Here is a 17,923-nt window from a genome sequence, read left to right as displayed (position 1 = left end):
CATTTTCTTTCTTTTTAAATTTATTTATTTTTAGTTTTCAACATTCATTTCCACAAGATTTTGAGTTACAATTGTTTCTCTCCCTGTCTTTCCCCTTACCCCTACCCCAAAATAGCAAGCCTACTGAATATCCCTTCCCCCAATCTGTTGTCTCTCATATCCTCCCCTTTCACCTCCCTAACTTACTAATAGGGCAAGAGGCTCCAGGCATTTTCACTGGCTATCTCTCATGCTCTCCCTCCTCATCTCCATCTCCTGGATAGAGAATTCCTTCAAGTCCTACCTAAAATACCACCTTCTACAGGAAGCCTTTCCAATTCCCTCTTAATTCTATTATCTCTCTTCTCTCAACTATTTCCAATTTGTCCAGAATGTAGCTTGTTTGTGCATAGTTATTTTCCTGTTGTCTCTCCCATTAGACTGGGAGCTCCTTGAGAGCAGAGATTATCTTTTTCCCTTTCTTTCCATCTCCAGTGCATAGCACAGTTACTGGCACATAGTATGACCTTAATAAATGTTTACTTCCAAAGCAATTACTGAGAATAGTTCAGGCCAGATGTGAACCTTGTCATGTCAAAGGAACCAACAGATCAAAGGAATGGTGTGACTAAGTTAAAGGAGGCATCCAGGTAGTGGTTATCCTACCACTCTCGGGAACCATGATGAGAAATAAAGATAGTTATAGTTACTCTTGTAAATAAAAGGCCATACTGAAAGTTGACTACAACAAAGAAAACTTAAAGTATCTTTCTTCTTCTTCTACCTCCTAATTAGTGAAGGAAAGCAAATAAATCTCTCTATAACACTAGAAAAGTTGAGAGTTCAAAGGAATGGCAGAGATATGTGAACCTGGAACATGGTCTACTCACTCGCAGTAGCAACACAATGTGATAAATAGCAAAGTAGTACAATGAAGAACCTTTGGCAATTTGAAAGGTGGAAAGAGAAATTTACAAAAAATAAGAAACATTTATGAACAAATTCTGATTTATCTAGCAAAGAAAGTTTGCCTCTAAAATAGCAGTCACACCCAGCATCTGAACACAGCAGCACTAATGAATCAATTAATACCTTACTACACACACCACAGGAAAGGAATAAAATTATTCTAGTCAAATAAGAACTTTGATCATCATCAAAAGAATTGTCTACCATGAAATGATGAAAGAAGCAATGACCACGAAGTCAGAAAACATCAGTTCATATTCCCAGTTATGATGCTTAACTAGATGTCAAGGTACCACAAATAAAGTTCCAAATCACTAAGTACTTTCTCAGGAATTAAATTGTGTAACCTTTCTGAAGTCTGGTTCTCCAACTATAAAAACAGGAATAACATACTACCTGCATCAAAGAAGTGCTATAAAGAAAGCAATGGGGGGAATGGGAAGGGAATGCCAAGATGGCAGAGAAAAAGCAGTAACCTGTCTGAACTCTCCCCAAACTCTTCCAAACACCTTTAAATAATGCCATACAACAATTCCTGGAGCAGCAGAACCCCCAAAAGTACGGGGTGAAATCATTTTCCAGTCAAAGTCAACTTAGAAGGTCAGCAGGAAAGGTCTGGCCAACCTGGGTGAGAGTGAAGCTGGATGTGTCAGCACAGACCCAGCCACAGCAAATTGGGAACAGACCTTGGGAACCACTGAATCAACAGTGGCAGCAGTTGCTTCTGGATTTCTCAGCCCACAGAAGGTAAGGGGGTCAAATAGTTGGTCAGAAGATTATAAGGGTCTCTTTGCTAGCACTGAGGCAGGACTCTGTTGCTTTGCCCATACTTGGAACCGCGTTGCAGTCCTGGGAGGCAATCCCAAGGTGAGAAGGAGCAAAAGCACACCACAGCTTGCAACTGTGGTGAAACAGGGACCCTCATCATAGTTCCAAGGCAGAAAAGAGTGCTTGTGGTCACAATCACGGACCAGAGCACAGGCGAGGAGAATAGTAAACACCTCTCCTAAGATCATACCACCTTGGAAGAACTGAAAACTTAACAGGTCCCTAGAAATCTCTGAAAACAACTGCACAAAACCCACCCTGGAAGCAGAGCCCTATTTTAACAAAGAGTTAAAAGTCAAGAAATAAGCTGGGAAAATGAGCAAACAACAGAAAAAATTCTGACCACAGAAGGTTACTATGGTGACAAAGAAGATCAAAACATACACTCAAAAGAAGATAACAAAGTCAAAGTTCCTACATCCAAAGACTCTAAGAAAAATATGAATTGGTCTCAGGCCATGGAAGAGCTCAAAAAGGATTTTGAAAATCAAGTAACAGAGGTAGAGGAAAAACTGGGAAGAGAAATGGGAGTGATGCAAGAAAATCATGAAAAACGAGTCAACAGCTTGATAAAAGAGACACAAAAAATACTGAAGAAAGTAACTTTAAAAGTTATTTTTAGCTTAAAAAACAGACTAGGCTAAATGGTAAAAGAGGTACAAAAAAGTCAATAAGAAGAATGCCATAAAAAGCAAAATTGGCCAAATGGAAAAGGAGAAAGAAGAAAAGAATTCCTTAAAAATTAGAACTGAGCAAATGGAAGTTAAGGATTTTATGAGAAATCAAGAAACAATAAAGCAAAACCAAAAGAATGAAAAAAAAATAGAAGACAATGTGAAATATCTCATCGGAAAAAACAACTCACTTGGAAAACAGATCTAGGAGAAATAACTTTAAAGTTACTGGATGTAATGGGAATGTAAATTTTTAAGATCTTCCCTGCCCCTAGGCTTAAGTGCACCTGGAGCTTGTGGTGAGAGGCTTGTTTCTCAGGAGATACTTTGTGACTGGCCAGTGGGTCACGAAGGTTGTTACATTCTCTGAGCCAGGAGAAGGCTATATAAGACCTGATGGGAGGCTTTGCTTTGGGGCTCACTTTGAGAAGTGTTGTGTGATTTGATCAGATGAGACTCTGGGAAGCCGCTGAGAGCCCCCCAGCTTTGAAAAACCCAGATATTGATGCTTCCCTCTCTGGAAACTGTGATTTGGTATGGATGTAATGGTTGAACAGTTTGGAGGCCTGTCTATTGAAATGTTTTTGTAACTTATGCTTGTAACCTCTGTATACTCTGAAGTTCGGGGTGCTGACCTTTTCCCCCTGAACTAAGTAAATGATATATGTTTGATTGATTAAAGTAAGTTTGTTAACCCATTTTGAGTTGCTTTCCTTTACCAAAGCAGATCTAAGAACCCGTGATGGCAGACACCCGGGGGACGCTGGGGTACTTGCTGCTACATTAGACTACCTGAAAGCCACAACCTAAAAAAGAGCCTGTCACCATCTTTCAAGAAATTATTAAGGAAAACTGCTCTGATATTCTAGAATCAGAAGGAAAAATAGACATAGAAAGAATTCACCAATCACCTCCTGAAAGAGACCCCAAAATGAAAATTCCCAGGAATATTATAGACAAATTCCAGAGTTTCCAAGTCAAGTAGAAAATACTGGAAGCAGCCAGAAAGAAACAATTCAAGTATAGTGGAGCCACAGTCAGGATAACACAAGATTTGGCAGTTTCTACATTCAAGGACTGGAGGGCTTGGAATACGATGTTCCAAAGGGCAAAGGAGCTAGAATTACAACCAAGAATCACTTACCAAGCAAAACTGAGTATAATCCTTCAGGGTAAAAAGTTAATATTCAATGAAAGAGAGGACTTTCAAGCATTCTTGATAAAAAGACTAGAGCTGAATAGAAACTTAGTAAAGTTGAACTATTTACATTCCTACATGGAAAAACAATAATTGTAACTCATGAGACTTTTCTCAGTGTGAGTATAGATGAAGGGAATATGTGTGTGTGTATATGTATACATATATATGTAGGTATAGGAAAGGGTGTGTGTGTGTATGTGTGTACATGCACACATAGACAGAGGGCACAGGATGAGTTGAATATGAAGGGATGATATCTAAAAAATAAAATTAAGAGGTACAAGGGTGCAACAGGAATTTATTGGGAAAAGGAGAAAGGGAGGGATAGATTAGGGTAAATTATCTCATATAAAAGAGGCAAGAGAAAACTGTTACAATGGAGGGGAAGAGCAGGAAGGTGAAAGGGAATGAGTCAACTTTACTCTCATTGAATCTGGCTTAAGGAGGGAATAAAATACACGCTCAACTGGGTATCTTACCTTACAGGAAAGTAGGGGGGAAGGGGATGTAGCAGCAAGCACCCCAAGCGTCCTCAGGGTGGCTGCCAGCACAGGTTCTTGGATCTGCTTTGATAAAGGAAAGCAACTCAAAATGGGTTAACAAGCTTACTTTAATCAGTCAGACATATATCGTTTACCTTGTTCAGGGGAAAAAGGTCAGCACCCCGAACTTCAAAGTACACAGACAGAATTATCAAGACAGAAACAGATCTAGTAGACAGATTTCAAACTGTCCAACCATTACATCCATACCCAGTCAACATCTGGGTTTTTTCAAAGCCAGGGGGGCTCAAGACAACGGCTTCCCAGAATCCATATCAAATCACAGAACACTTCTCAAAGTGAGCCCCAAAACAAAGCTACACATCAGGGCTTATATAGCCTTCTCCTGGCTCAGAGAATGTAACAACCTTTTGGACCCACTGGCCAATCAAAAAGTATCTAATGAAAAACAAGCCTCCCACCCCAGGCTCCAGGTGCACTTTAGCCTAGGGGCAGGGAAGATCTTACAAATTTACATTCCCATTACAGGGGATAAGAGGGGGCATGATAAAAGGGAGGGCAGACTGAAGGAGAGGACAGTTAGAAGCAAACATTTTTTGAAAAGTGAAAACACTGTGACAAGGTCAAAGGAGAAAATAGAATAAGTGGAAAGTGGGATAGGATGGAGGGAAATATAGTGTTTCACAATATAACTACTATGGAAATGATTTGGGTAACTACCATGTACAACCTATACTGTGGGAGTAGGTGAGGAGGGAAAGAAGGGAAAGAATCTGAAAATCAAAGTTTTAAAAACAAATGTTAAAAAATTATTTTTCACATGCAACCTGGGAATAAGATATACAGGCAACGGGGCACAGAAATCCATCTTGCCCTACAAGAAAGTTGGGGGGATGGGAGAGGATATAAGAGAGAACAGATTGGGGGAAGGGGTATTCAGTAGGCTCACTATCTTGTGGTGGGGCAGGGGAAAGATGGGGAGAAATTTTATAACTCAAAATCTTGTGGAAATGAATGTTGAAAACTAAAAATAAATTTTAAAATATTTATAGCAGCTCTTTTCTGGGGGCAAAAAACTGGAAATTAAGGGGATGCTGATCAATTGGGGAATGGCTAAACAAATTTTAGTATGTGATTATTAGCATGAAATACTACTATGCTATAAGAAATGATGAGCAGGATGCTCTCAGAAAAACTGGAAAGACTTATGAGCTGATGTAAAGTGAAATGTACAAAGTAACAGCAATATCATAAGATGATCAGCTGTTAATGACTTAGCTATTCTCAGCAATACAATGATCCAAGACAACTCTAAATTAGGACTTATGATGAAAAATGCTATCCATTCCCAGAGAAAGAACTGATGGCGTCTGAATACAAATTGAAACATAAATTTTTTTCTTTCTTTATTTTTCTTGAAGGGTTTGTTTTTGGTCTATGTTTTCTTTTACAACATGACTAATACAGAAATGTTCTGCATGACTATATATGTATGACATCGAATTGCTTGCCTTCTCAATTTGGGGTGGGAGGGTAGGGAGTGAGAAAGGGAGATAATTTGGAAAGCACAGTTTTTAAAACAAATGTTAAAAACTGTTTTTACAAGTAACTGGGGGAAAATGAAATACTAATAATTTATTTTTAAAAAAGCAATTAAAATATTTTTAATAAAAAATAAAGAAAAAAACAAAAGAAAGCAATTGTATAAACCTTAAAACGCGATAAAAATGTGTGCTAAAATGACTAAATTTAAAAGGTTTTTTGCCTGATTACCAAGATGTATTCCACTAAAATTACATTGCTATTTGACTAATAAAAAACCATGGAGAGAGACTTTTAAAATAAACTGTTAATTAAACTTGTATTGGTACTTTAAAACACACTAACAAAATGAAAGTACTTTCAAGTCCTAGAACTGCCAAAAAGCAGAGTTCTAAATGTGAGAAACAAAATCATTATACATTTATGTCTGCTTCCCTTTGCAGAATGGCATTAAAGGGCAACAGCTTCTTTTTATATCTCTCCTTTTAGGATCTGCTGTTCCACATGCATTTGGCTTTCAGCTTAGCAACTAATAATAAAAGCTCTATTACTTCTAAAAGAACTAACAACCATTTAGGATAAAGAGAGCTGCCTTAACACTAATTTTTAAAATATTTAATGAGTTTAGATTACTACAAATACAGTTCCAAAATACTAAGTACTTTCTTGGGAATTAACAGTCAGGTCCATAAAGATTCATATCAACTATACAACTATACAGCAAGACATTATCCTAAGAGCATTTGAAAATCCTAACACATGGGCTAAACTTAGGACAATCTTCGGAAGAGACCTCTGTTACACCCTTAAAGGATTAGAAAAAAGGGCCTGGTGATCTCTTGCCATTTTTTCTTGCCCACTCTTTTTTGATTGCAAAACAGTGTAACTACTTCAAAAAGCAGTTCCCTGAACCAAGATATCACCAGCAGATCAATCTTAACACTATATTAATAATACATTTGGTAGGCATACACAAAATGTTGTAAAACTGCCTTGTAAAAAGAACTGATACAGGGGTGTTTTATAGAGGAGTAAAAATAAATATAAAATTGATAAACCCAAAGACCCCAGCTTTTGGGATAAGAACTCACTATTTGACAAAAACTGCTGGGAAAACTGGAATATAGTATGGCAGAAACCAGGCATAGACCATTATGTAACACCATATACCAAAATCAAGTCTAAATGGGTGCATGATCTAAGTATAAATGCTGATACTGTAAGCAGTCATGGAAAGCAAGGAATAGTTTACCTGTCAGATTTGTGGAGAAGGGAAGACTTTATGACCAAACAAGAATTAGAGAGCATTATAAAATGCAAAATAGGTAATTCTGATTACATTAAATTGAAAAGCTTCTGTACAAACAAAGCCAATGTAACCAGGATTAGGAGGGAAGTGGAAAATTGGGAAAGAATTTTTACAACCTATGTCACTGATAAAGGACTCATTTCCAAAATATTCAGAGAATTGAGTCCAATTTATAAGAATACAAGTCATTCCCCAATTGATAAATGGTCAAAGGATATATGAACAGGCAGTTTCCAGAGGAAGAAATTAAAGATATTTAAAAGCATATGAAAAAATGCTCTAAATCACTATTGATTAGAGAAATGCAATCAAAACAATTCTGAGGTACCACATCTCACCAGTCAGATTGGCTAAGATGACAAAACAGGAAAATGAGAAATGCTGGAGAGGATGTGGACAAATTGGAACACTAATGTATTGCTGGTGGAGTTGTAAACTGATCCAACCATTCTGGAGAGCAATCTGGAATTATGCTCAAAGGGCTATAAATAATGTCATACCCTTTGACCCAGCAATACTTTCACTCCTAGGGTTGTATCCCAAAGACATCACAGAAGTGGGGAAAAGACCCATATGTACAAAAATATTTATAGCAGCTCTTTTTGTGGTGGCAAAGAATTGGAAATTAAGGGGGTGCTCATCAACTGGGCAATGGCTGAACAAGTTGTGGTATATGCATGTTATGGAATACTATTGTTCTGTAAGAAACGAAGAGCAGATGGACTTCATATTTACCTGGAGAGGCTTATACAAACTGATGTTGAATGAGAAGAGTAGAGCCAAAAGAAATTTGTACATAATTACAGCCACAACGTATGTGTGATGACCAACTTTGATAGACTGGACTCTTCTCAGCAATCCGGAGTTATAAGTCAACCCCAAAAGACTCATGATGGAGAGAGATGTCTACATCCAGAGAAAGAATAGTTTGAACCCAGACTGAAGCAAACTACCTGCTCTTTTTTTTGTTTGGTTTTGTTTCCTCTTTCCCATTGTTCATTCCATCTGATACAATCCTTCTTTATACCTGACTAATGCCTAATGTGAAAGTACTAGCAGATACTATACTTAATTGTATGCCACCATGGGGGGAGTGGGGGGAGGTTAGAAGGGAGAGAAAATTTGAAACTCAAGGAATTGTGGAGATGAATCTTGTAAACTAAAATTAAACAAATTAATAAAGACCAAAAAAATAAATAAAAATAAATAAATATAAAAAGGAAAATTAATTTTCACTGTATTCCCCATTATACACTGTACAATCCAGCCAAAAGAAACTAAACAGAGTAGCTTTCATCCTATCTCAGTCCACTTCCCGAAGCTAGTCCTTCTCCCTCCTCATTTCTGCTTCATAAAATCGTTCTCTTCTTTCACACCTCAGCCCAGGTGTCATGGCTTTCCTCCATAAAATATTCCCAGGTCTCACTAGAAAAAAAAATTATCTTACCCTCCTCAACTATTCTTACACCAATTTAGAGCTTTCCTCTCTCTATCACATTTATCTTTTATCATTTTTATGATAAAAATACATAAGGTCTTTGAGGGAAGAGACTGCCATTTATCTAACCTATGATACCCTACACTTAGCATAGTGTGTGGACATATAGTATGCACAAGAGAGGAAAAGAACTCAAACTTTCTATTCTCTCCATTCTAAATAATACAGAAATAGATTATTCAGATGCTTTGTTACTCTGCTAAATAAGTGAAGAAAAAAAAGGCAAAATCATCCCCTTGACTTTCTCTCTAATCTTCAATCCCTCTCTATATACTCACCCATTTCCTGCAGCCTTCAAGCATACTTAGTCTCTCCCATTCTCAAAACAAAACACACAGGGGAAAAAAACACTTGACTCTATAAGCAGTTCAAGACATGGTACTGCTTCTGTCTTTTACATAAGCAAAGTACTAGAAGGAGCTTTTACCTGTTGCCTCTACTTCTTCTTCCCTCACTCCCGTTTATCATTTATAATCTGGCTTCTGACTTCATCATGCAGCTAAAATTTTCTTTCAAAGTTATCAATTACTAAATTCAACAGTCTTTTCTCTCTCCTCATTCTTGACCTTTCTGCAGTATCTGACTGTTGACCATCCTCTCTTCCCTAATACTCTCCCTCTCTGAGTTTTTATGACACAACACTCTTGATTCTCTTCTTACAGATGTCTTATCACTCCTTCTCAGTCTCCTCTGCTGGATCATCATCCATGTAATACCTCCTAACTATGGGTATAACCCAAGGCTTTATCTATTCCCAATTAACTGTTTCCCTTCTAATTTTTACTATGACTTTCTACAAAAACTCTTCAAATTTTTATAAGCAAAATTATCCATTTTATTTCCTATCATCTTGATCTCTGCCTCATCAATCACTTTTCCCTTATCCATACCATAAAAAGTATCATATTTTCACACAACATTGTCACCACTGCATAATAGTCACACCCTGTTTTTTTCAGTCCAAAAATTGATTTTTTGGTAACTTTCTTTGTGTAATCATCATGCCACTTAAAAGGTAAAGAGAGCAGCAATGTATTCACCAGTGGCATATAGATATACATTTATCTTTCATGCACTGCAAGCCAGGAGCCTAGAATTCTCAGCCCAGGTGCATTGTCAGTATATTTCCAAAAGCCGAACGCTGCATTACTAACAGTATTGTCAGTTAACCCAGTGAAGGACCATAGGTGCAAGGAAAATGGATGGGCTGGCAAAGCTGCCATAAGTCATGTGATATGCTAAGACTTACATCTTCCCCCATTAGATAACCGGCAGTTTCGTCTGCCAGCGATACATTAATGTGTGAAGCATTTCTTTCTGATTGTGGGTAAGTATAAAAACTATTTGGTGGGTTTCAAGCTGAAAGTGATTGTGTTCATTGAAGAGCATGGAAACAGCTGCAAAAAGACAGTTTTCAGTGAGTGAAAAGTTGGTGCAAAGTTGGCAGAAACTAAAAGAAAAACAATTTTTAAATAAAAACTTCACATAATGGTTGCACCCTACTTTTCTGCAAAAATGTGCCATAAAACCTGCAAGGATTATTCAGTAAAATATGACATATCCTTCCCTGTTCCTCTAATTTATGATGTGACCTATTATATCTAAGTCATATTTCCATCTGGAGTTCAATGCTACTGCATTGGTGTGAAATGTTGGTACAAATGGAATTCTAACAAACTGCTTTCAAGTTTCCCAAGTAATAAGCACAAAGTACAAACATCACTGTCTTTTTTTATTATTTATTTTTAGTTTTCAACATTCACTTTTATTTTATTTTATTTTTGGAGGGCAATTGGGGCTAAGTGACTTGCCCAAGGGCATATGGCTAGTGTTTTGTGTTAAGTGTCTGAGGCCAGATTTGCAACATTCACTTTTATAAGATGTTGAATTCTAAATTTTTTCCCCTCCGCCCCCAAGATAGCATGTAATTTGATACAGGTTATACATATATAATATATTAAACATATTTCCACATTAGTCATGTTGTAAAGAAAAACAGAACCAAAGAGAAAAACCAAAAGAAAGAAAAAACATATCAAAAAAAGAGAGAGAAGGGGCAGCTAGGTGGTGCAGTGAATAGAGGACCATAGAGCACCAGCTCTGGAGTCAGGAGGACCTGAGTTCAAATCCGACCTCAGACACTTCACACACACACACACACACACACACACACACACACACACACACACAAACAAACAACTAGCAGTGTGACCTTGGGCAAGTCACTGAACCCCAGTTGCCCTGCCCTCCCCACTCCAAAAAAAAGCAAAAAAAGAGAGAGAGAGAGAATAGTGTGCTTTGATCTGCATTCAGACTCCATTGTTCTTTCTCTGGATGTGCATAGCATTTTCCATCTTTAGTCTTGGAACTGTCTTAGAGCATTGCATTGTTGAGAAGACCTAAGTCTATTAAAGTTGGTCATCACACAATGTTGCTGTTACCATATTCTCTTGCTTCTGCTCACTTCACTTTGTATGAGTTCATGTGAGTCTTTCCAGGTTTTTCTGAAATCTGCCTGCTCATCATATCTTATAGAACAATAGTATTCCATTACATTCATATACCACAACTTGTTCAGCCATTCCCCAATAGATGGGTATCCCCTCAGTGTCCAATTCTTTGCCACCACAATAAATATTTTTGTACACATAGGTCCTTTTCCCATTTTTATGATTTCTTTGGGATACAGACCTAGCTGTGGTACTGCTGGGTCAAAGGGTGTGCACAGTTTTATAGAATGGTTAGATCAGTTCACAACTCCACCAACAATGCATTAGTATTCCAATTTCCCACATCTTCTTTAACATTTATCATTTTCCTGACAAACATCACTTTTTATAGATGATATGATGATTCACCCACTCTTAATTCCCTCAACTTATTTTCCTAGTCTTATTGCTATAGCTACCATTTCTAGGACTATGTCAAGTCACAATATCTTTCGATGACACAGTAAGTCTTCTAAAGAAGTCACCCAGGTTCACAACCTTGGAGTTATGCTGAAGTCCTCAATGTCTCATCCCAAATCTGTTGTCAAATCTTGCCTATTCTATGTCCACAATATCTCTTGCATCTGTCCTCTTCTCTCGACTCACAGGACCACCACCCTATCTCAGGCTTTCATTGTTTCTTGCATGACTATAGCAAGGCTCCTAAACATCTCCCTTCCCCTGGTCTCTTCCCTATCCAATTTATCTTCCAGTCAGATAATACAGCTAAAGAATACACATATATTCCTAAAGCATTGGTCTATGTCATTCCCTTGATTAACAAACCCCAGTGACTCCCCATTATCTTTGCTATCAAATACAAACTCCTCTATTTCACATTCAAAGTCCTCATAACTTGATTCCAAAATTTCCAGTCTTATACATGTAAGATGTGTGGTACTCACATAAATGTGGTCTACACGGGATGCTTAAACATATTAACAAGGAGCTGTAGGTGAGGCAAATAGAAATCAATTGGCTCAGACACAAAAAGTGTTAGAACAATATCAAAAACTGGGGCAAAAAAGAAAATGTAAGGTATCTGCTATAAAAAACAATTGACCTGGAAAACAGGTCTCAGAGGGTCGATTTAAGAATCATTAGACTCCTTGAAAATCATGAATTTTTTAAAAGTGCCTAGACACTATATATCAAGAAATTCATCTAGAAGCAAAGGGCAAAGAATGAATGGAAAGAATCCAACAATCACCAAAATGAGAAGTCCCAGGAATACCACAGCTAAAATTCAGAGTTTCTATGTCAAAAAAAATACTGAAAGTATACATACAAAAATAATGAGTTCAAGTTCCAAGGAACCACAGTCAGTATCACACAAGATGTTTGAGAGATCTTGGAATACGGTATTCAAAAAACCAAAAGATATAAGGTTTACAACCAAGAATAATTTACCATGCAAAGCTGAGTATAATCCTATAAAATAGATCTTCAATGGAATAGAAGATTTTAAGCATTACTGATAAAAAGTCAAAAACTAAGTAGGAATTCTGAAATACAAACACAAGAGTAAAGAGAATCCTAGAAAAAAAAATATATATATATATATATATATTTGAGCAATTAGAAAGGGAAATGATGATGGTATGCTAACTTTCCAATGGGTTGGAAGGGAGAGAAAAATTTCCCCTTCAGAACATGATTATCTTCACAGAGTTTTGATGGAGTTAAATATGAAAAACAGAGGTCCTAAGAATGGACTAATTTTGCCCTGATGGTTTGTTTTAAGAAAAGAAAGAAAAGGGAGGGTAAAAGAACTATACTTACTAGTATAGAAGAAAGGAAGAGAATTAGCTATTTCTCATAATTGAGGTACACGAGAAGAGCTTGAGATGAACCTTACTGAAATGGACCAAAGAGATTGAATCACACACAAGCACAAAGATGGGATAAAAGTATTTCAAGGAGAATAATACTGGGGAGGGAAGAGTCACAAGAAACTTGATTCTGAAGAGGAGTTTAAAAGGAATAAAAAGAAAGGAAAAGAACTAGAAATGAAGAAGGTACATATCAACTGAGGTATGGCTAAACATATTATGCTATATTAATGTAATAGAATATTATTATGCCATAAAATTATAAAAGTGATGATTTCTGAGACTCCTAGGTAGCATGAATTAATGCAAAGTGAATTCAGTGAGAAGAACCAAAAGAATAATTCATACAATGACAATACTGTGAAGAAAAACAATTTTTAAAAGTTTAACAATGATCAGCCATGTCTTCAGTATATTATTCTGACAACCAAAATTTATTTTACTTGACTATGTTTGTTACAAAGGTCTTTGTTTCCCTTCCTCTTCCTCTCAATTGGTAATGAAGTGGGAAAAAAATAATTCTGAAAGTAACATTTGGAATTTATCATACTGTATATGTGGGGGACGAGGGGGGGGGAGATTAAGTAAGCAATATGAAAGATTCAGTTTCATATAAAATCATCTTTTGTGTTCTGCTCTGTATACAGAAATGCTCAGTTTTCTGACTAAATTCAAAATATAATTTAAAATGGGTAAAAGGAAAACAATGCACTTCATTTGCCATATATAGACATTTTAAGTATGTTACTTCCTATATTACCTTGGTCAAAGTTATTCCATTCACCTCTGACCTTAGTTTCCTCATCTGCCAAAAGAGGGAGACAGACTACATTTTCTAGCTCCATCTTCTATGAAATGCAGTCAATAAGCATTTAAATGCATTAGTGAAATGCTTGTTGACTGACTACTGGCCTCCAATAAGGCTTTAAAAAAGGAGTTTTTAGACTTGGTGAAAAACTAGATAAGTAGGCAGACAAGTAACTATCTCAATATCACGATGTAATCCTGTGTATTTTATCCTTAGTGCTTAGTACAGTGCCTAGTACATAGCAGATGTTTGTTCATTGATTCATTAATTTTATATAAAATTATATCTAGATAATTATATTTCAATAATTGGTTTCTTTTGTAATCTTACATATTTTATTTTACATAAAATTATATATGTAACTGTCAATGATAGGGTTTCTTTTGAAATCTAGGTATTTTATTTTACATAAAATTATATAGATAACTATTTCAATATAATTTTCTTTCTAATTCTGTATATTTTACTTTATATAAAATTACAGATAACTATTTCATTATGATAGATTTCCTTTGTAATCCTATTTATTTTATACATTATACAAATAACTTTCAATTTCCTTTGTAATCCTATGTATTTTATTTTACACAAAAATTATATAGCTGTTTCAATACAAATGGTTTCCTTTGTGATTCTGTATTTTATTTTATGTAAAAATTACAGATAACTATGGCAAAAGGATAGATTTCCTTTGTAATCCTATTTTATTTTATATAAAATAAGAAATATATCATGGGTATATCATGGGTAGATGTCCTTTGTAATCCTATTTATTTTATTTTATATAAAAACTATGGACAACTGTATTCCAATGTTTCCTTTGTAATCCTATGTATTTTATTTTACATATATACATATATATATATTTCAACATAACTGGTTTCTTCTGTAATACTGTGTATTTTCTCTTATGAATTTTAAAATTTTATGCTGAGAAGGGGTCAGTAATGCTTCACCAGATCCCCTAAAGTGTGGTATGGAGGGTCAATGGCATAAACAAAGATTAAGAACCCTTTGCTTTAAACCCAACTCTCGGGGTGTCGCCTTTTCCAAGGAGAAACAAAAAGGCTAACAACAACACCCACTGATGCAGCGTTTTAGGGCTTAGCAATCACAAGTGCTTAAGTGCTTGGGGATGCTTGAGGAGAAGGTGTCTCTCCCACCCCAACATCTCCGTGCCGTACCCCATAATTTCTCTCGAGTTTTACAACCCACCATAATCGCACCCCACCCCCAGCCCGTTCGAAGAGTCTTCACAACCTGGGCCCACCCCAGCCCAGACCCCCACCTCCACCCGGGGGACTTCGCATGCCCCTGTTCTCAAGGAGGAGAATATGAGGCCAGTGACACCCTCTTTTCTCGCAAATCCTGAGCTACTCACTCCGAGCAAAATCTGGGTTCCGTGACGGATTCTCAGTTCAAGAGGGCTTAGGGAACCAGGCCGCGTTTCCATGGAAACTGGACTGCGCGCCCTCCTCAGAACCACCAGCCACATCAACAGGAGCCTTCGCAGGTGTCTCCGTCAAAGTCTTCCCCGCAGAAAACTGGTTCTTCAGTTCCGGGTTCTGTCAGAAACTCTGGTGCACCTCCCCGCTCTTTGCCATTCATTCCTTCCCACTGACCCACCTAGGGAATAATGGCACCTTTCTAAAACCTTAAGGACAGCTCCTGGATGGTGGTGGTGATGATGACGATGATTGATATGATTGAAATAGGGAAAATACTAGGGAAATATGGATAATACCTACCTCCCAGGGTTGTTGTGAGAATAAAATAGTATTTGTAAAGATTAGCTTTAGAGGTGGCTAGGTGGCACAGTGAATAAAGCACCGGCCCTGGAGTCAGGAGGACCTGAATTCAAATCCAACCTCAGACACTAAACACAAAACTAGCCGTGTGACCTTGGGCAAGTCACAACTCCAAATGCCCTACCTTCCCCCCTCCAAAAAGCAAAAAAAAAAAAAAAAAGATCGGCTTTAGTTAAATAATTGCATCCTTACAACAGCCCAGAGAAGTGCCTGCCATTATTATCCCCATTTTACAGATGGAGAAACTAAGACTGATTAACTGACTTGCCCAGATTCACAAACAAAAGGTTACATTTGAACTCAGGTCCATGCTGACAAGTTATATGTATTGCAAACACCTACCTGCCAGCCTCTGTATTCTTCCTCCAAATCCTGAAGACACTTCAGGAGGTGTCTTCACTCCTGTGAAGTGAAAGAGACCTCATTTTCACTTACACTTAAACACATGGGCTGCCTACTCAGAAAAGAGACTTCCTCAACAACTGCTACCTTAAGTTTTCCCTCTATAGGCCTCAGTTGCCTCCTGAGGAATTTTATGTGAAAGTAAAGGTATGTTTTAAAGCAGGATATTTTTTTCACTGTATTTTTCTTTGTTTTTTTATATGTTTTCTTTAGCAATATGGATAATATGGAATGTTTTGTATGACTTCACATATCTAAATGATATCATATTGCTTACCTTCTCAAGGTGGGGAGGGAGAGAATTTGAAACACAAAATTTTTAAAAATGAATGTTAAAATTTTTAATGTAATTGGGAAATATTTAACAAAATAGTTTTTAAAATTTAATAAAATAATTAAAGCTGACTTTTATCTGGTCAAAATGAAAGGGTTGTAATAAATGATTTTAAGAAAGGTGTTTTTAGAAATCATCTACTTTAACCTCATTTTACAAAGGAGGATAATGCGACCCAGAGAGATGAAATGATTTGCCTAAGATTTGCCTAAAAGGTAGGCAATCTCTTCCAGATATAACATTCAATGCTTTTTAAACAAGGATTCTACTCATTTCTTTTCTTGCCTGAGTCAAAGCTGAATTTTCTTGGTGTCCTAAAGCCACGTTCAAAGTACAACTCTTATTTTAGAGTGTCTGAAAGCATTCATGCTAAGTATCACCCCAACCATCACTCCAACATATTGTACATTTTGGAAGACACTGTCCTATAGATTGGTGGTTTGGAGTGTTCTAAAGTCAGCTTAAGCTGGCTTGTGAGAAACTGTTATATTTTCAGCGTGAGCTGAAATGAGCAATCTCTACAAATCTTGATTTATTATTTCATTTATTATCTAGACTTAAGAAAGGGTTAATAATGCAGACTAAATTGAAAAAATGTGTATGCCTTACATTTTACCTCTCCCTCTCCAGTCAAGCTGTTAAACATTTACTAGCTCACCCCTAGGTGGTACTGGATCTTCCGGGTCTGGGACACACTGCCCTGCCTTTCAACCTATAAATCAATCCCTCTTTTGGCTTGGCAAATAACTACCCTTGCCAAAAAATCAGCTCTTCAGTACTGTTATCACTGTTTAATTTGCACATCAGTCACATCCTGAAAATAATGTGGGACATTTCCACACCATCCCCAAAGATTTTTAAGTAAAATAGTTGCAACCCTGATAACAGAACTAGGTTCTCACCCAAGGTATCTCTCTCTCTCATGGCACAGGCTGGGCCTGAACCAAATTTTTCTTCCTTATACTTCTTTCCTCTCACCTAAACATGTAGAATTATTCTTCAGTTTAAAAAAAAAGTTTTGCCCTCATTCCTAATATTGAAGAAATGACCACCAGTATTCTGCTAAGTGAAATGACAAAGATATTTATTTCATTGACACATATAGTTATATAACAGAGACTCACCACATAGAAATTCCAAGAGGATCTAACAGCATGAATTTCTCAAAATGTTTGAGTTAAACTAAACTGTCATAATCTTAGGAAAACAGGATCCAAGAATACTGCAATGTATCAGAGTCAAATAATGAGAAGCACAATATATGGAGGATAGAGCATAGATTCATGAATCTACAGAGCTATTCACTAACCTAATGGACATAGTATAACAGCAAGCACCCTAGAATACCCAGGATGGCAGCTAGCACAGGTTCTTTGATCTGCTTTTCTAAAGGAAAGCAACTCAAATAGGGTTAACAATCTTACTTTAATCAAACATATATCATTTACCTAGTTTAGGGGAAAAAGTCAGCACCCTGAAGTTCAGAGAATATGAAGAGAAGTTACAAGTAGACCAAAAAAAAAATACAAACAGAGAAAAAAACACAGTTCAACAGACAGGGCTTCTAACTATCTGACCATTACATACATACATAATTAGTTACCAGAGAGAGAAGCACCAACATCTGGGTTTTTAAAGGCTCAATGGCTGCCCAAAGTGTCATCTGGCCAAATCACACAACTCTTACTAAAGTGAGCCCCAAAGCAAAACTTCACATCAGGGTATATGTAGCCTTCTCCAGAGTTAG

The 17,923-nt window shown here is 36.8% G+C and overlaps 1 protein-coding gene across 4 annotated transcripts in view; it reads right to left on the bottom strand.

Annotated features, from left to right (window-relative positions):
• Positions 1-15,191, bottom strand: part of CCDC57 (coiled-coil domain containing 57) — a 340,926-nt gene extending 325,735 nt beyond the window's left edge. For 3 of the 4 annotated variants that reach the window (XM_069063979.1, XM_069063981.1, XM_069063983.1), the window contains exon 1: positions 15,014-15,189. The gene's annotated coding sequence lies outside the window, so the exon portion shown is untranslated. Of the gene's footprint in view, positions 1-15,013 lie in introns of all 4 variants that reach the window. The other variant, XM_069063980.1, reaches the window with a different exon arrangement.
• Positions 15,192-17,923: the final 2,732 nt, after the last annotated feature.

This window comes from Petaurus breviceps, unplaced genomic scaffold (genome assembly GCF_028583685.1).
Source record: "Petaurus breviceps papuanus isolate PSGF00001 unplaced genomic scaffold, PetGlider_PUasm1.0 90617, whole genome shotgun sequence".
NCBI lineage: Eukaryota > Metazoa > Chordata > Mammalia > Diprotodontia > Petauridae > Petaurus > Petaurus breviceps.
This window is presented reverse-complemented; position numbering and strand designations above follow the sequence as displayed.